The 23,539-nt window shown below is 47.0% G+C and overlaps 1 long non-coding RNA gene across 1 annotated transcript; it reads left to right on the forward strand.

The window, feature by feature from the left end:
• The first annotated feature begins 5,819 nt into the window (after positions 1-5,819).
• Positions 5,820-21,611, forward strand: LOC146395391 (uncharacterized). Its single transcript, XR_014832806.1, has 3 exons — positions 5,820-6,201; positions 18,311-18,412; positions 21,322-21,611. It is a non-coding gene; the product is annotated as an uncharacterized LOC146395391 (long non-coding RNA).
• Positions 21,612-23,539: the final 1,928 nt, after the last annotated feature.

Consider the following 23,539-nt stretch of genomic DNA (forward strand, 5'->3'; position numbering starts at 1 on the left):
AGAGCTATGCTTCCTGCTTGGTTTTTGTTCCTCAGGATTGCTTTGGCAATTCTGGGTTTTTTAGGGTTCCATTGAAGTTTTTGGATTGTTTGTTCTAGTTTTGTGAAAAACATCATTTGTAATTTGATAGGGATTGTATTGAATCTGTAGATTGCTTTGGGTAGTATGGCCATTTTCGCAATATTAATTTTTCCAACCCAGGAACATGGAACATCTTTCCATTTCTTTGAATCCTCTTTAATTTCCATGATTAATGTTTTATAGTTCTCAGCAGATGAGTCTTTCACCTTCTTGGTCAGGTTTATTCTTGGGTATCTGTGGCTGTTTCTTTTAAAGAGACTTGCTCCTTGCTCAAGTTCCCATTCACCTTGATTGACCTGGGTCCCCACCTCTTCCTAGCAGCTCCCTCACTGCTCAGTCCCATCCCCAATCTCACTCTCTCACTCCTCTCTCTTTCTCTGGCCCCCAGTCCGTGCATCATTTATCCTCACCCTTGTGCTGCCATTTTTCTTAAGGAAAATTTAAAAGAACCTCGAGCTATTTCTTATGCACAAATTTCTATCAAAAGGTACCAAAAAGAAAAGCAAGAGACCCCACTATCTCCATGAAAATGTGCAAGTCTCCATGAAAAGGAGATGACATCTATTTTGTATACGATCCATATTTAATGTGATTTAAGCTTTTACATATTTAATGCAATGCAAGCCCTGTAATATATTATATACATATGTAAATATAGTGGCATATACTTAATATGCAACATGCGTGTGTTTAAAGCAGCAGGTATGATTTTTCATCCAATACATAACTATTATGGGAGAGGTGAACTCTGAAAGCATGCCTAGGCATCAAGCTCTTTTTAGATGGAGAGCTTTCACCAACATGTGTTCTATGTGCTCTGAGCCTCTCTGAACCTGTAGACACTTGAGTCTGTGAGTCCCAGCAAGGCTGTCGGGGTCCATCCATCTTCCTGTTGCGTTCAGGTAGAAGTTTTAAGCTGAGCTCAGGGACTGTTTTCCCTTCTCTATGGAGGAGACGTCCCAGCTCCCCCCATGCAGTGTTTAGACATCAGGTCATCTTAGCCTCTCTAAGGAGGCTAGAGCCGAGAAAATGAGAAAAGCCATCTCTTAGGAGCCCTAACATACACTGCTCTGACAGATTAAAACAGACCCTTAGGGGAAAAGATGGCAAGTTTGTCAGAGATGGATTTAAACTTAACCCCAGGGGCCATATTTGTGTTTTCTCCCTCTTCCTGCAGGGTTTTCTGAACTTTACTCACTTTTGGTTTTGCTGTAACTCCTGGGCCACCTCACCTACCACTTACTTTTTTCCTTTAAACTGACTCACTGTTTGATTTAATGAATTTTGTTAAAAAATTGGCTATGACGACCATATAAGGGAAACAGTGTTATTTCCCACGATTAAAAGGGAACCTTAAAAAAATAATCCTGCAACATGTATCGAGAAAGGACTTGTCTTCTAGCTCGATGCTGTTGCCTGCCTAAGACCCAGGCCTGAGTCCATCTCACTCTGTTAAAAGATGTTACAGTCCAGCATCAACCTAAGATGGGCTCCTTGACACAATTAGGAGCAGTCATTCATAACTGACAGGAAGCTGCACCGGGAATAGCTTTTCTATTTGCTGACTTGGTGAGTTAAAGCTGGTCAAAGCTCGTTTTATCTCCAATGTAAATTTTTTTCTCTATCACCACCTGTGAGTATTCCATAACTTGTGAAACACTATCCCAGGGTATGGTTAATCATTTATTAATTGAATTGAAAATATTTGCATTCCCCCTTGGATTACTTGCACTTATCAGTTACTATGTCAACCTATATATTGACGAAACAATTACTACACGGTACTGTTTTTTTCAAGTCCCGACATAACTCTATGAGGTATTCTTTCGTATAATTATTCAATCACCTCTGCTGCTCATTTTACAGATGAGGAAACGGAGACTTAGAGAAGTTAAACTGAGCCAAGTGTTCTCACAAGCGGAAGTGATGGAATTGAAATTCAGACTCAGATCTGACTGTACTTGGACTATAGCTTGGGATGATTTACTTGTCAGATCAACTACCAATGTCACTACAGATTTGCCCCCACAACCTAAGAAACCAGTGATGTTCCAGGGGTTTTCCCCTGCCAGAAGATGGGATAGAAAACATCCCTAGGAGTTCTGGTCGTGGCGCAGTGGTTAACGAATCTGACTAGGAACCATGAGGTTGCGGGTTTGGTCCCTGCCCTTGCCCAGTGGGTTAAGGATCCGGCGTTGTTGTGAGCTGTGGTGTAGGTTGCAGACGTGGCTCGGATCCCGCGTTGCTGTGGCTCTGGCGTAGGCCAGTGGCTACAGCTCTGAATCGACCCCTAGCCTGGGAACCTCCATGTGCCGCGGGAGCGCACAAGAAATGGCAAAAAGACAAAAAAAAAAAAAAAAAAGAAAAAAAGAAAACATCCCTAGAAGTGTTTTTCCACCCCCTTAGGGACAAGGGTGGGTGTGGTTTCAGACCTCAAGTTCAATCATAGATGTGATTTGCAATGAACTATGCTTTTACCCAAGGGAAATTTGCTTAAAATGAGCAACCAGGCTATCTTGAAGGAGACTAAGTGTCCAAAAATAAGATAATTTTTATTCTGAGAAAGGGGAAGTGTGGGCTGTGCCTTCTTCCATAGGAATAAATTTACAGAATTCCATGGATCAATTATAGGTGGAGAAGACTTGATTTCTTTGAAATCTAGGAGACAGAAGCTTTTGTCATTCCTTCATCAGCTGCCTCCTAGAGGCATCTATCCACTGGTCCACTCATGCATCCATTCAACCATCCCCTTGAATGCTCATTTACCTACCTACCCACCCATCCATCCAAATACCCAACTGTCCATTCACCCAGTTGTCCACCCCTCCATCCATCCATCCATCCATCCATCCATCCATCCATCCACCATTCTTTTCTCCTTTCACCATTTATTAAGCATTTATCATGTGCCAGGCTTTGTACTAAGTGCTAAGATTAGAGGAGGATACAAAGATACAAAAAGTCTAGTTTTGGAGTTCCCGTCATGGCGCAGTGGTTAACGAATCCGACTAGGAACCATGAAGTTGCAGGTTCGATCCCTGGCCCTGCTCAGTGGGTTAAGGATCCGGCATTGCCGTGGGCTGTGGTGTAGGTTGCAGACGCGGCTTGAATCCCGCGTTGCTGTGGCTGTGGTGTAGGCTGGCTGCTACAGCTCCGATTCGACCCCTAGCCTGGGAACCTCCATGTGCCGAGGGTGCAGCCCTAAAAAGAAAAAAAAAAAAGTCTAGTTTTGTCTGGGCCATAGGGAGAAACACATGTGTATAAACTGGAAAAAAAAAAAAGCGTTCAAACAGCAGCCAGTAAACAGATAAAAGAGACTGTGGAGGAGATGCCCTCTTTCAGCCTTGAGTGGGGAGAAAACTTTCCTAAAGGAAGCATCTTACACATGAGCATTGAATCAAAAAGCGGCATTGCCCAGGTGAAAGCCGGGGATCTGGTGGGGTGGAGAAAGTCGCTTCTAGGACAGAGAGCCTCACGTGCAAAGGCCCGGCACACACAGCGCTTCTAGCAGTGAAGTGCAGGCATATAGGCTCCCTCCCCGATTTTAGGTTCCGAGCCTTAGTTGCTCTTCCTGGCCATTCAGATGTCTGCTTGCACTCTCTACCCAAGGACTTGGATTTTCGTTTGCGTTTGCTTTCTGATATTGGCTGAATCATGGTCAATATTGTCTCAGTTCGTTTGGCATCAGGATTAAATGCTGCAATATTACTCAGAGCAATTAACCTTCAGTGTCCAGCCCTGTGTATCCACTTTATCCCTGCTGAATAAAAATGGGCATTTCCCTAGCTCGTTTCTCCTGGCCCAGGGCTGCCTGTGGGTAGCATTTCATGCAGAGTTATTTTGGTCTGCAGGCAAACGGGATGGAGGTTCTCTTGAATCTCTGAGCTTCAACCAGCACAGGGCTTGCTTTTTCACGTCTTCTTGGCGTCTCCACTGAGGCCATGACTCACCCCAAGCTGTTTTATGGTGTGGATGAGGGTTGAAAACCAAAATCGGTTTCCTTCACCCTTTTGCAGAGAACACCACTTTATGGCATGGGAATACACCTCACTGAGTCTGTAGGCAATTCGACCTTGTCACTCGCAAAAGGTGACAGTGCTTGATGTTGGTTTTATTGGTAAACTTAAGAAGAGCTGGGTTTAGAATTGGAAAGACTCTGTGATCTGGGGCAAATACTTAACTTCTCTGGGCTTCAGTTTTCTCCACTGTAAAGATGAGATGATAATAGGGCCTACCTCGTGAGGTTTTTATGGGGATGACACAAGTTAATATTTGAAGGGTTCAGAACAGTTCCTGGCCTAGAGTAAGCATAGAAATGTTTGTTAAACGCAATAAAGAATGGTGCGCAGTATGGGGTAGGGAGTTAGAGCAAAGGTGCAGGAGCTAGGCAGATGGAGGTGCTCATGTGAGTTGTAGCTCCTAGCTGTGTGGCCTTGGGCAAGTTGCTTAATCTCTCTGGTACTCAGTTTATTCACTGCCCACATGGGATAACTCTTCCTCCCTCTTAGGATTGTATGGGGTTGAAATGAGACGGTGCACACAGCACTCCTGGCACAGGGCTGGCCACAAATGATTGGTGGTTGTTTTGTTCAGCCTTATTATTATTCTCAACTTAAGGCCCCACCGAGTTGGCTACATGAATGGCGGAAGCAGATTTGCAAAGGGACACCATCGATCTCCAGGCCCCTGCAATTCCAACCACCTGCCCTTCCCCTGCACGGTCTTGAGTGTCCACTCTGTGACAAGGGTCTCTGCAGGGGGCAGAGGGTACCTGGATTCATCTTAACGGTCCCGGGGTGCAGGTGATATTAGCCTTATTGTATAAACATGGAATCTGAGTCTTGGTGGCACGCCCAGGGCAACCCAAGCACTAAGGGGCCAAGACAGCATTTGAACTCAGATCTTGCCTCTGGACCAACACTTGGCCTGTCCCAGGGCAGCCATGGCCTGGCTTTGAATCTTGTCTTTGCTGTTTACCGGCTGTGTGACGAGGGTGTGCCATTTCACTCCCACCCGCCTCGTATTCCTCATCTGTAAAACAATGCATGAACAATAGCAGCTCCTCTCAGGGCACTAGCCGGGGCCGGTCAGCGTGCCACTCGAGCCTGGTGCCCGGGAAGCACTTTGTCCCCGTTTGCACCAATTCATTTCCTGTCATTTTTACTGCTCCTCTGAGCCAGCACACTTGCCGCACTGCTCGAAGTTTCCAGACGCAGAGAAGAGGATTTCCAAAGAAGAGAAGAATTTCCTCACCCTCTCATGTCATCATTTACTGCTGCCGATTTTCCGAGAATCATGTTTTTCCTGTTACAATGTGTAAACGCTCATAAAAGGACACCGCCTTGTTTGAAAGCCGAGAGCAGCTGTTCGGAGGACATGTGATATCGGGAGCCTCTCAAACAATCCCACACCCTTGTCACCAAGCTGGTGTTGGGAGGAGCTGCTTTTGATGCTGGACAATTTCTCCTTCTAAAGGGCAACTATGTCCACCACGGTCTCTTCCCCCATTGATTTTCTCCTCCTGTGACTTTGGAATCCAAAGTTCAAGGTTAGAATCCGAGAGAGGCCCCCAGCGGTGTCTCAGTGAGGGTCGGGGGGGAAACAGAGGGTGTGCTCAGAGAAGGACCATTCACAGGAGATTTATCTCCCGAGAGATTCATTCCCAGGGTGTGGGTGGGGCTTTGCCAAAGGAGGAGGGCAGCGAGGAAACCCAAGGGGTAGCCGCCAAGGGCCCAGAAAGAAAGCGAGTGGGAGAAAGCTGGTTATTTTAAGCCGAACAGTGACCTTCTGTCGAAGGACGTGGCCAGCCTGAGGTCACCTCACTCCTCTGCTTTACTCGAATTTCCTGTCCGGTGTCCCCACTGGCCAAACCCACTCAGAAGCCAAGGACACAGCCTCATGTCAATTGCTTGTTGACACTGTCTACACAGGCTGGCCTTGGGAGGCAGAGTGCGGGTGGAGAGAGGTGGAAACAGAAGAAGCAAACAGAAGAAACACCCCAGGAGAGTGAGGGTGACCAGCTTCCTGGACTGGAAGGTACTGGAGAAGCTGATCCTACAAGACCAGTTGTATCACTGGTCAACTGCTGGACTAGCAACTTGAGGTTCCCGTTAAAGTTGGGTAAGTTTTTGTTATGTTTTGTTTAGTGGGTTTTTAAATTTTTTTTATTTTTATTTTTTGTCTTTTTAGGACTGTACCTACGTCATACGGAGGTTCCCAGGCCAGGGCTCAAACCAGAGCTGCAGCTGCCAGCACACACCACAGCCGTAGCAACACAGGATCTGAGTCGCATCTGCTACCTACACCACAGCTCACGGCAACACGGGATCCTTAACCCACTGAGGCAGGCCAGGGAGCGAACCCACATCCTCATGGATACTAGTCGGGATTTTCAACCTGCGGAGCCGCCAGGAGTAAATCTTTTAAAACCAGATTATCACGCTGCAGTCCAATTCAAGAACCACCATCTCTACCTCAGGGGAGTATATTTGAAAGCCCAGATAACAGAATGATTGACTAAAGGAACATAGATCTTATTATTCACTTCTGGGTTAACTTCTCCTCCATTCTCCCTGTAAACAGGTGCTTTATTTGCACACACACAGCCTGGAAAGCACAGTGAGGATGCCCCCAGCATTTGACGGCTGCGGGGAGTTGGTTAACCCATGATCTGGGTTCCCTTCCTTCCCACCTGTCGAATTTTACATTGACCAGGAGTCAGTTACGTTTGTCCCTGGTGAGACCAGCTCAGCAGGTGAGGGCTCAAGAACCGGTGCGGTGAAACGTAAGAAAAAGTTAACACAAAACCAGACACAGAGACATTTATCTTAATTAAAGGTGGGAACTGGGGGACTCAAGGTCTCAGGGGCCAAGAGCGCCACCTCAAGAAGCCACACTGCTTTGATTGTGCTCTTGAGGATTATGTCAGGTGAGGAGGGGGTTGTAGGTGCAGGATATAGTTCTTTTAGTATTTTAAGAGTTCTTTTATTATTTTAAAAGTCACATAGCTGGTTGATGGTTAAGCTTTTTTTTTTTTTGCTTTTTTCTTTTTTCTAGGGCCGCTCCCACGGCATATGGAGGTTCCCAGGTGAGGGTTCGAATCAGAGCTGTAGCCACCGGCCTACACCACAGCCACAGCAACGCCAGATCCTCAACCCACTGAGCGAGGTCAGGGATCGAACCCTCGACCTCATAGTTCTTAGTCAGATTTGTTAACCACTGCACCACAACGGGAACTCCGATGGTTAAGCTTTTATTCTGACCTTTAGGCATTTAGCAATCATTAGCATTGAGGAAGCTTGGCATTAGCTGTCTGCACATAGCATCTAGAGTATGTATCACCGCTATGCTTCCGCAAAAGGCATGCCTGGCTGCCTGCACCTCCTCTCCTTGCTGATGCATATTCTGCTAATGCCACTCACAAAGCCCCTGGGGCCATGAGGTTCCTCTTTCTCGTATTTTACCAGGACAGATGATGCTGTGCAAACGGCATGCCTATCTGCACAGGTGCACAGGTCCGGCGTGCCTGGACCAACGCATTACGTCCTCATTCAGCTGACCCTATGAATAGCTTATGCCTTTAGGTCTTTGTTCTTAAGCGGAAGTCATTGACCAGCACTGCGACTGCTTTTCAAGCAGGAAGATGGGGTCAAGTAAAGCAGGACAAGATGGAGTTTTCAGCATAGAAAATAGAAGCAAAGAGGCTAGGAAAAGATTGTAGACACATGTCTCCCGTCATGTCTCTATACCCGCTTCCAACCGGTACTGCCTGTCAGGGATGGCTGAAATAACCATTAATTCAGCAAACCATTAGGATCGAAATAAAGAGAGTGGTTAACTTCCCTGAAATTTTTGTTAAATTCCTTTGGGGGAAATAAACTCAGGCAAGGAGAACTTTAAAAAAAGAGAAAAGATTGCTGTCTCGTTAGTTTCAAATAAGGCAACAGTGAATGACGGGGGAAAATAAGAATCCGGAAGGATCTACTTGTAATTTATGGTTGTCAATCTTATATTTCCGCCTGGTCCTCATTTCAAGCTAATGGCCAGGTTTTTAATAATCGCCTTGAGAGATTTTTGCAAGGGCAGACGCTTCTGCTCTGAAGTCACTTGCTAAAGACTTGCTAATTGCCTGGAATCTCCAACATCCCTTTCCTTTCGTTGAAGGACGTCTCTCCTTCCCCTCCCCCTCTCGAACCTCAAAGTCACCTGGAACAATTTCTTCATTTGTCTCTTAAGCTTACCAGGGATGGGACATGCCCTTCACGTCTGACCATTTCTCCTTGATACCAAAATTCTTGAGGGCACTGAAAACATTTTGAGCATCCCCCTCTCGGCTAACCTTGAACCTTCACCTGCTCTGCTTGGGACTTTTCCTTCCCATGCCTATTTCTCCACTAAAGGGTGAGCCCAGGAGGATGGGGGGCTCATGTCTCAGGCATCTCTCTGCCCCACTCCGCTGCCTTCCCCAGCATCCTCCGGAACATAACGTTTGTGGAATTCTCTGAAAAGGTTTTGAAGAGTATCATCAGAGACACAAAGGGATCCAAAGATTTTGCCTTTGTAGATAATAACAGATCACCCCAACTCTTCAAACTGGAAGGGGCTTTGGGAGCGAAGCTTGGAAAGCTAAGCTAAGGAAACACTTTTACGTCAAAGAAGTCAGTGCCTTAAAGTTTGCTCAGGTGTTTCTAATGATTTATGTGTTTTCTTCCCCTGAAGGGTTCATGCCGCTGTAGGAAAGAATCTTAGCCACAAGTAGCAGAATGTCCAGCAAACAGTGGTTTAACTGTAAGATACATATTTATTAAGAAATACACAGAAGGAGTTCCCTGGTGGCTCAGCGGGTTAAGGACCTGGCATTGTCACTGCTGCGGCACAGGTTTGGTCCCTGGCCCAGGAATGTTCCCATGCTGCAGACATGACCAGGGGGAAAAAAAAGTACACAGATTTTACAGCCCCACAGCTGATACATGGTCTACTAATGTCATTGAGAAAAGCACAACTTTTCACCTTCCAAACTGTTCTTGGAACACTGACTTTTGTCCTTGGGCTATGATCTCATGGTTGTATTGATCTAAATACCACACTCTGGCACGAAGGCTTCCAAAACACGGTGGGGCATCTTCTTTCTGTGGCTCTCTGGCATGAGAGAGAAAGATATTTTCCAAAAACCCCTCACCCACAGACAAATCACCGGCAAATTGCAATGCATTACCATGTGTGTCGACTGGCTTGAAACAAGCATGGCTTTCTCTCTAGGTCTGGATGCATCGCTATCTAGAAAAATAAACAGGGTTCTGTTTGCACAGAAGTTGGGAACCAACAGTGTCTGCTGAAATTATGTGTTACCATGGCACACCTCAAATATTGAGATACTTTTTTTTTTTTGGTCTTTTTAGGGCCCCACCTGTGGCATATGGAGATTCCCAGGCTAGCAGTCTAATCGGAGCTGTAGCCGCAGGCTTACGCCAGAGCCACAGCAACTGGGGATCTGAGCTGCGTCTTTGACCTACACCACCGCTCATGGCAAGGCCAGATCCTTAACCCACTGAGCGAGGCCAGGGATCAAACCTGCAACCTCATGGTTCCTAGTCAGATCCATTAACCACTGAGCCATGACGGGAACTCCAAATATTGAGATACTCTTTTTTTTTTTTTTTTTTTTTTTTTTGTCTTTTTGCCATTTCTTGGGCCGATCCCGCGGCATATGGAGGTTCCCAGGCTAGGGGTCGAATCGGAGCTGTAGCCACCAGCCTACGCCAGAGCCACAGCAATGCAGGATCCGAGCCGCGTCTGTGACCTACACCACAGCTCACGGCAATGCCGGATCGTTAACCCACTGAGCAAGGCCAGGTACCGAACCCGCAACCTCATGTTTCCTAGTCGGATTCGTTAACCACTGCGCCACAACGGGAACTCCTTGAGATACTCAATGCAAGTATTTTGAAATCATGAGAGGTTCCTTAAGACATGAGCCACACTGGGAGTTCCCACTGTGGCACAGTGGGTTAAGAGTCCAACTGCAGCAGTTTGGAGTTGTTGCATAGGTGCGGGTATGATCCCTGGCTTGGCGCAGTGAGTTAAAGGATCTTGTGTTGCTGCAGCTGTGGTGTAGGTGCAGGTCATAGCTGCGGCTCTGATTCAGTCCCTGGCCTAGGAAATTCCATATGCTGCAGGTGCAGCCATTTAAATAAAAAAGAGGAAGAAATTGGCCAAACTGAGTTTAGTGTTTGTGCTTCGCTGAGACATGACTTTTATGCCTCAAGCTCAAAGAGAGTGGTTGAGAGGTTTCTAAACATTCAGAGGACAAGATTTAGGTTTTTCTTGGGAGATGGAGATGCAGAGAGGGTCAGAGGAGGGAAGCCGGGGCTGGTGGGTGAAAAGGGAAGTGATTCCACCCTGCACTACAGCAGTGACAACGCCAGATCCTTAAGCCACTGAGCCACCAGTAGACAGAGGGTGATGCTCAATTCCACGGAAGGGACAACGCTTCTCCTTGGGAGGTTGGTGTTTTCATTAGGGCCTGAGACCCGCACTACCCTTGCTCTCGTGTCTCATGGGGAGCGGTCGTGGGATGCCAGTGGGATTCAGCTGCTCAGAGCTGAGGTTCTAACAGTAGCAATGAGGATTAGACCCTGAGCTTGTGCTCGGGGGAAAGATCTGCCAAGAAAAGCATCTCAGGGTGCACTTAAAGCATCTGGGTTCTGCACATGGAAGAACAGGTCAGGAAGGGAGGTAATTCGCAGAAACAGCAAGTGAAACCTCCAAGCGAATCCCTGGAGGTGCTGAACCCCTGGTTTCCCATTGGAAGAATCGTGATTAGAAAGTAAGCATCTCATAGGTGGGATTAAACCGTACAGTGTGTCTCACTGCTTAGCACAGTGGCTGGCACATCATAAAGTTCACAAATAATAGCTATTCCGTTATTATTATTATTTTCTAATTGTGTATGATCACAAAAAAGAGCAAAGACCCCATAGTCAGGACTAAGATTGAATTTCTCAGCCATCAAGGGAGTGAAGGTTTTCAGCTGGATTCATTTGAAGATGAGGAAAAGATTCGGCATGTCTTGAATCTGAGTGTGATGGAGAAAATTCCCATTCATCACCTTTGGGATGCAGTCGAGGGTTTGCGTCCCTTCGCAAATCCCGCTCTCTGAGCCATAGACCTTCCGATTCTAACAATACTGAAGTGGTTCCACTGTCATCCTGCTGATTCTGTCATCTGTGCACCAAACCAGGCATATTGGGCTGGAGATTGCCTGTCTACCTATTAATCTATTCATCTATCCGCCTCCTTAATCTCTCTCTACTTCATATGTGACACACACTACCACATTATCTCATTTTATCCTCCCCCCAAAACCCTGTAGGCAAGAAACACCGGCTTTCGAACTTCTCTGACAATCACCAACAAGGAAGACACCCATTTTTTCACTAGGATCCTTTTCACAGAAACACACACACATCTGACAAAAACTGCTCATCCTTACGCTATGTGGTACACTCTATTTCAAGTATATTCTACTGCATTCTATCCCGGGCCGCTTACAAAGTAGTTCTGGAGAGCCACGGTAGTGATTTTACGAAGCATTAGTAGAAAGAGGTCTTTTCCTCGGTTCACAGACGTTCAGGGAGGTTCGGGCGGGTTGCGGAAAAAGCCTGACGAAGCCCCGGCCAATCAAAGTCAGACTGGAATTAGACCAGTGACTCCTCTGATAGGTATCACCGTGAGCAGCATCCACCCAGAGGCCCTGATGCCTCCCACAGCGCATCTCCTTGACGACGGCGGAAAAGCCCAGCGTGCTTGGCGATGGGTGCCGTCTGGCCCCGCCCACTGGTCCACGCATTGGGGGGGTTCTCAGCCCTGGCTGTGCATTGGATGATCCAAGCTCCCCTCCCAGGGGTTAAGTTTCCACCGATCCTTGGCGGGCCTGGGCGGGGGTTCTTTGTGTTATCTTAAGGCTACTCGGGTAATTTCAACGTACGTCCAGGGTGAGAATCACCTTACAGGGGAGCCCTGAAGGGCTCTTACTGTTTCCTACTTTGGTGGGGGCTGAGGTTACAGCTCCGTTAATTGGCTGGGCCATTTATAACCGGAGAAGATCCAATAATATGTACAAGCAGAAACACAAAGCATATTATTAAAGCAAGCCTGTGTGCAACGCAGTGTTCTTGCCATTGAAATATCGTTTCCCTTTTTGCCCCAGCTGGCTGCCAAGTAGGCACTTCCATGGCATAACCCGCTGGGGGGAGAAAAACATGGAGTGTGTTTTCCTGACTTTGACTGAAACCATCCACGTTCACGCAACCGTCCCTCGAGGAGAAAAGAACAATGACCCCATTGAAAGGGATTTGTAGCCTGATCTGAATCTGCTTTAATAATTCCAGCTTTTCTGTTTGTCTCTAATTACTTAAAGACTCCAAGTCCTAAGGTTCTTGTCTAAATTGAAAAGCTACTTTATTTTTATAGCTATGGCATAAAAAGCCCAAAGAATACAGTCAAGTGGAATTTCCTCCTCCTGAATAGACTGAAGAATTTATGAATTCTAAGTGGTTTCTCCGTATGAACAATTTATTCTTAATGCAAGAGAACTGTCCTTCATGAATCATGGAGGAGGCCTCCTCGGTTAGAAGGGTTCATTTCCTTCTCAGGAAGCAGCACTAAGAATTCACGGCTTGTTTGTTTCCTGATATGCAAAAAAGGATGCACCTTTTCAACAACATAAACTCCCAAGCCACGTATTTAGAAACGAAACAAGAATGAAAACCTCCAACTGGAGTTCCCATTGTGGCTCAGCAGAAATGACTCTATTATCCATGAGGACGCAGGTTTGATCCCTGGCCTTGCTCAGTGGGTTGAGGATCCAGCATTGCTGTGGCTGTGGTGTAGGCCAGTGGCTACAGCTCCAATTTGCCCCCTTCCCTGGGAACCTCCATAGCCGTGAGTACAGCCCTAAAAAGACAACAACAACAAACAAGCAAACAACCTCCTACTAGTTTCAAGACTTGATAATGCCTATATGCCAACTGAGTCATGGAAAGACTTTAGGGACTTCATGACAATGACATTTTCATAAGCCTCAATGTGTCCAGCTGTTAAACGGGTAACAAATCCCCCTTCCAAAGAAAGATCTGTATTCTTAAATGGAATGATGAAGTGCCACATGTACCTGTAGCCTTGAGCTTCATAGTTCCTTATTTTAAAAAAGATCCTATGTAATGCCTCATTAGAGCCACAATTATAGCGGACTGTAATAGCACGCAGTGATTGGATCCTTGCTGAGGTGAGGCATCTTGTCAAATTTAGATTATTTCGTTTAACTCCAACAATCACTATACTGGATGGGAAATGATATTAACACAACTTTTCAGATGACAAAACCATGAGGTTACTAACCTGCCTAGAGGTATCGTTGCCAAAAAAAGAAGTCAGGACCCATTCGCAGTCACTTCTCCCCAAGATACGGCGGCGTGTCACTGGGGGAGAGGAAGACATGTTCAGGCTTTACACAAATGAATTTTGTGTACTTTCAATGACTGAAAGAGCACATTTATCAAGTAATAGCATATACATTATATCTTTGGCAGATATTACTTTGGACAAGGACAAAGGAAAACCACATAGATGGGTTACAAGAAAAACATTGAGTCAATAATCATTCAAGTCGTGTAAGTCAACTATTTTAGTAGCTTAAGCAAATTTTCTTTTTTTTTTTTTCTTCCATTTTTGGCCGCCCCAAGGCATATGGAGTTCCCGGGCCAGGGATCAGATCCGAGCTGCAATCGTGACCTAAACTGCAGGTGCAGCACTGGATCCTTAACCCCACTGTACGGGGCCAGGGATCAAACTTGTGTCCCAGTGCCCCCAGGACACCACTGATCCTGTTACACCACAGCGGGAACTCCTAGCTTCAGCAATTTTAATAGCTTATTTGAATGGCTCAAAAACAGTTTTTTAAATGGTAGAATGAGAGAATATGGTGGACTCTTGATTTTATAAATATATACATGTTTTTAGTGAGTTATTATTTCTAGAATCATCATCCCCAAGTAAAATCAGAAGCCCTAATTGTCCAGGAACAGGGGCCTATTCGCAATTCTGCTTTCCCCCTGGGACACTACTCAGTGCTGGAAATCTGGCAGTTGACCCTCAGAAAGTGTTGCCATAAGTGTGCTATGGCCAAAGGAACCTGGTGTCCTCGCTGATCTGACATCAGGTTGCTGTGTGACCTTAGGCAAATCACGTCACCTCTCTGTGCCCCAGGTTGTTGTTTTCTGTTTATAAAACGAAAGGGATGGGAAAGTTTGGATCTGGAGCATATTCTAGTGCTGAATTTCTAGGAGGTGTGGGTGAATTAACCTAAAACATATTTACTGGGCACTTCCTCCAGCTGTGTGTGTGTGTGTGTGTGTGTGTGTGTGTGTGTGTGTGTGTGAACCTAGCATGGAGATTTAGAGCAGGCAACTCTGAAGGCAGATTACCTGGTGCAAATTCAGTCTCCATCATTTTTTGTTATGTGATTTAAATGAGTTATTTAAATTCCCTGCAGTCCAGTTTCCTGTAGGAAGCATGGGGAGTGGAGGGGTGTATATACATAAATTGCTGGAATGTGGGTACCCAGCATGACAAATGTTGACTATCATTTTATTTCTATGCTCTGGGCCCCGCATTTTTTAGGTGAAAATCAGGGGAGGGATATCTTCGTCTTTTTAGGGCCGTGCCTGCAGCATATGGAGGTTCCCAGGCTAGGGGTCCAATCGGAGCTGTAGCTGCCGACCTACGCCACAGTCACAGCCGCATCGGAGCCGCGTCTGCGACCTACACCACAGCTCAAGGCAGCGCCGGATCCTTAACCCACTGAGTGAGGCCAGGGATCAAGCCCTCAACCTCATGGCTCCTAATCGGATTCATTTCCGCTGTGCCAGGACGAGAACTTCAGGAGAGATATCTTAACTACACCAATAACCCTTCTGCCCTAAAGATACAAAGGCCATGAGGACGGTGGTCCGCGTCTCACTTTCTAGTGTGTTCTCTAAGGTTAATTTGCGAGCTGTTTTCCAACAGGACACCTTTTGGCACTTCCTGAAATCACCAGCAGGTGGCGGAGTCGGACCACCTTTTAGGCTGGGGCTCCTTCAAGGTGGGGGGAAGGTGTGAAACAATAATTGTCATTTTATCTTAACCAACACCTGGAATCGTGAGCCTCTGGAATAAATAAAGGCAATCTGTGTCACTTAATACTACGAAATATCAAAGGAAAAGTTCTGCTAGAGCATCGGTTCTCAAAATGTCAGCATCCTTTGTATCACTGGAGGGCTTCTTAGAAATGCAAAAATCTCCAGCTACACCTCAGCCGGCCTGGGTTGGAAAATCGGGGGTGGGGGGCAGTTGGACCCAGTGACCTGTGGTTGACAGGCACTTAAGTAGGAGATCCTCCCCGCTAGGGCGGCGCCCAGGACCGATGGGTCTCAGTTCTGACTTCAAAGTTGAGTACCTAAGGGGGGGGGGGGCGGTGCTGAGCCCAGGGATCATCAGATTTGAGAGTTGACAGGCTCGTTGTTGGAAATGCAGTCCCAGGACCCATCCAGACAAGCTGGACCAGAATCTGCATTTTAACCAGATCCTCAGAGACTCTGCACAGTGGCCTTCACGTGTTCCACCTGCTGCCCGCCCCTTGGCCATGCCCATGTCTCTCCTTTTCAGCAGCAGTTCTGACAGTGACACCCCCCCCCCAAGAGTGCCAGCTGCCAAGGTGGGAAAGGACCAAAGAATGGAGAAAAAAGACCTTTCTCCTTCCTGTCCTGAAAGAACTGGAGAGCAGTGTTTCTCATCTGAGACCGCTGACAAGGAGCATGGGCAGCAAAGCCTGGAGCAGACAACCACGCTTTCTGCCACCATCTAAAGCTGGGGGTCTCCAGCCATATGTGCACCAGCATCTTCTGGGGAGAATTTTTTCTTTTTGGCTTGTTTTAGGGTCACATCTGCAGCACATGGAAGTTCCCAGGCCATGGGTTCCATCGGAGCTGCAGCTGCCAGCCTACATCACAGCCACAGCAACACCAGATCCAAGCTGTGTCTTCGGCCTCTGCTGCAGCTTTTGCAGCAATGCCAGATCCTTAACCCACCGAGCGAGGCCAGGGATTGAACCCACATCCTCATGCATACTTGTCAGGGTCTTAACTCTCTGGGCCACAATGGGAACTCCCTTCTGGGGTGCTCGTTAGACACAGCTTCAGATTGAGTAGGTCTGAGAATTTTTAACAGGTTTCCTGGTGCTGGAGGCGGCCGGTCCAGGGACTACACTTGAAGAACGACTGATACATACTTTACATGATGCTGAGCTGTGTGAATCAACTGCATTTCATCTCACAAATGAAAGTGCATGAAGAAGAAAAGAGCAAGAGACGGCAGAGCTCGGTAGAGAGCAAAGTGACAGAAGCCTCTGCTTGGGTTTCTAGTCGTCGCCCAACTGTCACCCTCTGTGAACCTTTCAGACATGGATGCTTCTGCCCTGATACATCTCCATTCCCCCTGCCCTGCAAAGGGCAGAGCCTTCCCCTGGCCCCAGGGGAACGAAATCTGATTGTTCTAAATCATGGTTCTTCTTTGGCAGTGACAGGTTGTCGCAAATCAGGGCCCCGGGAAGCAGCAGATGGCATAACATGCTTTAGGAGAGGTTATTTAAAATATAATATTTATAGAGGCGTGAACATATGGGCACTGCAAAGGATAGTGAAGTATCACAGACCCATAGTGACAGAGCTGTACCTTCTCTGTGCCAAAGGCAGCAAGGGAGTCATCGCAGAATTTAAGAGAGAGTCATGCAAGAAGTAAAATCCACAGCCAGCCGGAGGGTCCCTTCCGGAGAAGACATCTGGGAATTGTCCGCCGCCCCCATCACTGTCTTTTCTCCCCTTGACCTTCTGCTGGGATCTCCTCTTGGCTGAAACCAGTCAGCGAATAGGGGAGCCCTGAAGTCCTTATAGGAGTCCTTCCTGGTCTACACAGAGTGCTGGAGCAAGGAGGCAGAGGGAGAAACGGGAGGCATCCAGCTCGTGGGTCTGGGGGTGGGGAGATGACCCAGCCTGGCCGGGGAGCTGCAGGGGAGAGTCTGCTGGGTGCTTGGGGGAAAGATATTCTTCCCGGATCATTAGAGGAAGAAGGCTTTTCCTCTTCCTTCCTGTTTGTGATGCGGCTGAGAGGATGTGCTTTTTGGACTTTGGCAGCCAGCTTGCGACGAGGAAGGAGATGCAAGAACAGAAAGAACGCAGGGGGTGAGGGCAGCCAGGCAGAGGAGGCAGGTGGACGAGGTGGGGTCTTGCTTGAATGTCTGCTGCTTCCGGGCACATAGGACTCATCCCTCCATCCCCTCTGCTTTCTGGTCCCCGTTTGTCCCACATTGTAGCATCCGAATGCTACAATGCTGAATCTAACCTCACGTCTGCTTTTCTCTCTTGACTGTGAACTCCTTGTTGTTGTCCAGAAATCTACGTAAACATCTTGAGATCCATGGAAACTAATTTTCTGATGGCAGACTGTGTTTTGTGACTCCTTTTGGGACGGGACCACGTGCACCATGATTTAGTGGGGTTTCATTGTAGGGTTTCAGTCCTCGCCAGTATAGACGGTAAGAGCCCAGACCCTGTGACACTGGCCGTGCCGTGGGATTGAAGAGCTTGGGTTTTGTGTCACGTGGACCTGCAGCTGGATGCCAGGAACCTGCTGACTGGTCCCTTAGGTACCTTAACTTGACTCCTCTGAGCAAACAGGAGGATATGGCCACCCCCAAAGAGCTAAAGTGAGGATTAAGTGTTTGTAAAATACATCCTGGCATAAAACCCGTTGACACCCCTCCATAAAAATGTCCCCCTTTCCCCTACCTCCCTTTTTTTTCACGTTAAAGACACAACAAAGCCCCAAGGCAAACTGTGGAGATTACGTAACTAATGAAATTAAGAGCCTGAAAGCCGAGCGAAGTTTCACCCGAAGAGAAAGCATGAACGTGAGCATATTTGTACCAAGCTTCGGGCTGAGTGAATTGGGAACACATGGGGCCAGTCATACATCGTGGCATTAATCTCTTGGATAAGCTTACAACGTGGGAGTAAGCAGATTTTTCGAAAATTCCAGGCAGGTAACTCCCCAAGAAACAGGATCAGCACTGGACAAGCGCTGAGCTTTCTTTCGACCTTTGGATGGTGAGTGACAGCCTGTTTTCCTTCTGCAGGTGTGGAGCTGTGAGGCCAGCCAGGACGTCCTGGGGACAGCCGGGAGCGTGGCACATCCCCAGGCAGGGCCACTGAGGCTTTTGAGTCATCCTTTTCTCCAGGTCACCAGGTCACGGAGGGCACAGGTGGAGGAGCGCCCCAGCCTGTAACTGGTCTCGAGTGATGGGATGGAGAAGGCTTCCCATGGTCAGAGCCCACAGACTGGGGAGGAAATGCCAGCTGGCAGGGGCCCGAGTGGAAAATCCGATGAGACCAAGGTCCCCAGGGTCAGGAAACAATCACCATTAATTGAAGGTCAATTACGTGCCACGCTTCGTGCTGGGTGCTGCCTTCTGCAAACGAGGGAAACTGAGTCTCCAGGAGGGTCTATCCCCTCCCCAGGCCCACGGCTAGGATGGAATGCCCTGAGATCTGAGTCTAGACCTACCTCCAAACTCAAGTTGCTTCCACTACAGGATGCTATGACTTAGATATTCCTTGTCATGCTGGAAAAGGAACTTTGGAGCAAGAGCTAGGCTGTGCCTTTAACTTTCGTGAAATCTTGAGACCGGCTTATTCTCTCTGGGCCTCTACCTCACCTGTAAATTGAGATGCTATTCTGTTTGCTGGGCAGAATAGTGAATTTATTTATTTATTTATTTTTGTCGTTTTGTCATTTTAGGGTTGCACACATGGCATATGGAGGTTCCCAGGCTAGGGGTCTAATTGGAGCTGTAGCTGCTGGCCTACGCCAGAGCCACAGCAATGCCAGATCCGAGCCGAGTCTGCAACCTACACCACAGCTCACGGCAACACCAGATTCTTAACCCACTGAGTGAGGCTAGGGATCGAACCTGCAACCCCATGGTTCCTAGTCAGATCCGTTTCCTCTGCGCCACAACGGGAACTCCGAAAATAGTGAATTTAAATGGTAAAATTCCTTCACCTTTTCTAGAGCTTCTGTTGTCAGCCTTCTTACCCATCACTGATAAACAGGCTAGGTTAGTTTACTGCCATGCATAGAAGGAGCAGGGCTTCAAAGAGGCAAGTGCCTGCTCTGCTGGTTTCCTCATTAAACCTGTTAGTTCATCTATAAAATAGGGGGAATAACCTCAGTCTGTCCGAATTAAATTAATAGTTTAAGCCTTTTAGTTCGGTGCTTAGTAGGTGCCTATAGATGGTGACTATATCACTGGTGTAGAAAAGCAGGGGAGGAGTTTCCGTCGTGGTGCAGTGGTTAACGAATCCGACTACGAAACATGAGGTTGCGGGTTCGGTCCCTGCCCTTGCTCAGTGGGTTAATGATCCGGCGTTGCCGTGAGCTGTGGTGTAGGTTACAGACGCGGCTCGGATCCCGCGTTGCTGTGGCTCTGGCGTAGGCTGGCAGCTATAGCTCCTATTAGACCCCTAGCCTGGGAACCTCCATATGCCATGGGAGCAGCCCAAGAAATAGCAAAAAGACAAAAAAAAAAAAAAAAAAAAAAAAAAGAAAGAAAAAAAAGAAAAGAAAAGAAAAGAAAAGAAAAAAGAAAAGCAGGGGAAAAAGTGATAGACTGTAAACACAGATGACATTTTCGGTAAGAAGTGTGACATTTTTTCAGGCAGTGGGATGGAGGGAGGGTTAGGGAAGTAGCTCTTATCTCCAGAAAGCAAAATGTGCAGGATGAAAGAAATCACAGTCCACTGTCTGCCTCTTGCCTCTGGGTTTCAGTCTTCTTATGCGTAAAATAAACTTTCCTTAGATCACTGGCCCTTAAGGTGAATGAAATCTGTATTGGTTCTCAAGGATGGGCTCCAGCGTCTTAGTAATGAAAATATGCTGTGATCCAATTAATTAGGGACATGAATACTAAGCAAATGAAACAGACTTAAAAATTAATCATTACAGGACTTCTCAGAGCCTTTAATGTGCCAATGTAGGCGATAGATCTTCAGGATGGAGGGCAGTAGACAGTATATCCCAAACTTGTTGGAAAGACACTTTGGAACCACATCATCTCTGAAGTTCTTCTAGACCTGAAATCCTGTGGTTCAAATATTTGGATCCTGGAGAATGGCTCGCTCTCTAGAGCAATGACATTTTTCTAATTATGACTTTGGGTTGTTGGTAAAGCAAAGCCTCTTTCCCTTTTATCTCTGGAAGCCTATGCAATTATGCAGTTCTTTCTCTTTTTAAAATTTTTTTCCGTGATAGTTGGTTTACAGCATTCTGTCAGTTTCTACAGTACGGCAAGGTGACCCAGTTACATATATTCATACATTCTTTTTCTCCCATTATCCTCCATCATGTTCCATCACAGGTGGCTAGATCTAGTTCCCTGTGCTAGACAGCAGGATCTCATTGCTTATCCACTCCAAATGCAAGAGTTTGCATCTATTTTTTTGTTTGTTTGTCTTTTTGCCTTTTCCTAGGGCCGTACCCACAGCATATGGAGGTTCCCAGGCTAGGGGTCGAATCAGAGCTGTAGCCGCCGGCCTACAGCAGAGCCAGAGCAACGCGGGATCCGAGCCCCGTCTGCGACCCACACCACAGCTCACGGCAACGCTGGCTCCTTAACCCACTAAGCAAGGCCAGGGATCAAACCCGCAACCCCATGGTTCCTAGTCGGATTCGTTAACAACTGTGCCACGACGGGAACTCCTAGTTTGCATCTATTAACCATACACATTCAACGGCACCACGTGTTCCTGTGGATTTTTATAGTAATGGTGTTTGGAACAACTAGTGAGGATGGTTATAGGCCATCAAGTGAGCACCATCTTGCACTGAGAAAGACACACTGAGACGAAAAGACGGTGGTCAGAATTATTTGAAGCCCTTAAGGACACTTGCGACAGCAGAGGTCTCCAGTTTTAGCTTTTCACTTTATCTGGAATATTCTTAAATGCTAGAACTAAGACACAGAAAGATAATGACAGCTCCTAGTTATTGAAGTGCTCACCAGGTGCTTGCGACTCTTGGTTTTACCTGCATTCTACTATCCGGGTCCATCCTTATGAGATGGTCCAATTACTTTCCTCCTTTTTACAGGTGAGGAAATAGAGGAAGAATCGGTACATTTTCTGAAGCTCTGCAGCTTATAGGAGGACAGTCCGCCTCCGACCATCACCCGTACCTCGCCGTGTGGTTCTGGCCAAGTTGCTTATGAACTTTAAGCTTTTTTGGATCCTTTGCAAGATTGGGCTCATCGTTATTATCATATCTAGATAAGGGTGGTGGTGAGAGTTCAGTGAGTTCATTTATTGAATGCAGAAAGTTCCTGACATCCAGTCCATACTCAATATATGTTATCTGTTATTTTAAGATAAGTATTATTATCACGATGTTGTCATATGTGTTGGAAAGCTGTTATGTTATTTCAGAGGTGAGTGCTTTTGATATAAAATGTAAATGTAATTATGTGCAGGTGGGATAAGGGATAAAAGTGATGGTTTTTTTTTTTTTTTTTTTTTTTGTCTTTTTAGGACCACACCCCCAGCATATGGAGGTTCCCAGGCTAGGGGTCAAATTGGAAGCTGGAGCCACCGGCCTACCCCACAGCCACAGCAACACCAGATCCAAGTCTTGTCTTTGACCTACACCACAGCTTACAACACCAGATCCTTAACCCGCTGAGCGAGGCCAGGGGTCAAACCTGCGTCCTCATGGATGCTAGTCAGGTTCATTAACCACTGAGCCATGATGGGCCAATTCCGTGATGCTGTTTTCAGTTATATGTTTATATAGTTTTCTTCCTGCAGCAAATCAAAGGCATTTACTTAGTTGAATGTGGACCACACATCTGGAATAAAGTCATATTGAAAGGTGCAGCAGTGGGTACAGGTGGGAGCCAGGATGGCACCCACTTTGCAGGGTCACTTGGCAACATCAGGTCAAGATGGGGACGGGCATCCCTATGTCGTAGCGATTCCGTGATGCCTGGAGGAGCCCTCACACATGTGCACAAGGAATGGTAACAGATGGAGGATGGGAGATGGTCAAAAAGGGAATCAAACTGAAGGTCCAGCAGCAAACTGGGCTAAAGTCATTCACTCTTACACCAAAGCTAAACTAAATGAATTGGAGCTCGAATGAATTGCATCAGCAAGGCAGGATCTCAAAGGAGCCATGTGGAATAGAAAGCAAATTACAGAAAGATATATGCAGCCTGAAACCTACAAATGACATCGTATATTGATTATGAATACGTTCATATATGGTTGTTATATAAAGCATATTTGGAATGATGGATCGGAAATTCAGGAATTCAGGAAAGCCGTTATTTCTTGGAAAGAAGGAATAGGGGACTAGGTTTGCTGAAAAGAAATCAGGGCAATTCAATGCTCTCTCTCTCTCTCTCTCTTTTTTTTTTTTTTTTTTTTTTGCTTTTTAGCTGCACCTGCCGCATATGGAAATTCCCAGGCAAGGGAGGATGGGAACGGCAGCTGCAAGCTCATGCCCCAGCCATGGCCATACCAGATCTGAGCCGCATCTGTGACCTATGCTGCAGCTTGTGGCAACACTGGATCCTTAACCCACTGAGCAAGGCCAGGGATCAGAGCTGCCTCCTCACGGACACTATGTGAGGTTTCTAACCCACTGAGCCACAAGGGGAACTCCTGTTTCAGAACTTAGAATCGTGTTTCTTGGCTGCTCTCTCTCCTCTTGCTTTGTCTGTTTTGCAGTCGCAACTCGCTTAGCACTTATGCCCCGACATGCATTTTTCAGAACAGTGTTTTCTTCCCGCTGCGAACCTTCTGTAAAAGGCTTGGGGTTTGTGGGTTTCAGTTCCAAGTCTTAGAACTTGTTTTCTGCTGGGCTCTGATGAGAGGTCATCGAGTGCAAGGTGGAGTCAGGGTTGAGTTAATTATTTCATAGGGCTTCCTCTTGGTCTGTGTCAACTCTTTGAGCTGTCCTGGCAGCCGATGCCTTCACACGCAGGGGATGGGAGGTGCGGGGGGGAAGGGGGCAGGGAGGTAACGCGGTTGGCAAGCGCTAAAGATCAGGGCCACAGCATCCCTGCCTCCCTGACCCCTCCATCTTTCTGCTGCAACCAATCAACACACTGCCTCACTTAGTCACACACAAGCCTGGATGAGGCTTGCGGAGGGAAGCAGGTGCTTGGGGTTATTACTGACCTACCAAAGGAAGGTTCAGAGAGGCCAAGGAGCTGTGTGACCTTCCGGTTAAACTGTGACTTCACCAAGGAGAGGTGAGTGGACAACGGGGACAGAGAGGCATCGAGTTCATGGTGAGATCAGTGTCAGTG

This window comes from Sus scrofa, chromosome 17 (assembly GCF_054392235.1).
Source record: "Sus scrofa isolate SSC_HxYL_T2T_F1_AM1 chromosome 17, Sscrofa_HxYL_maternal_Yorkshire_Landrace_v2.0, whole genome shotgun sequence".
Taxonomy (NCBI): Eukaryota; Metazoa; Chordata; class Mammalia; order Artiodactyla; family Suidae; genus Sus; species Sus scrofa.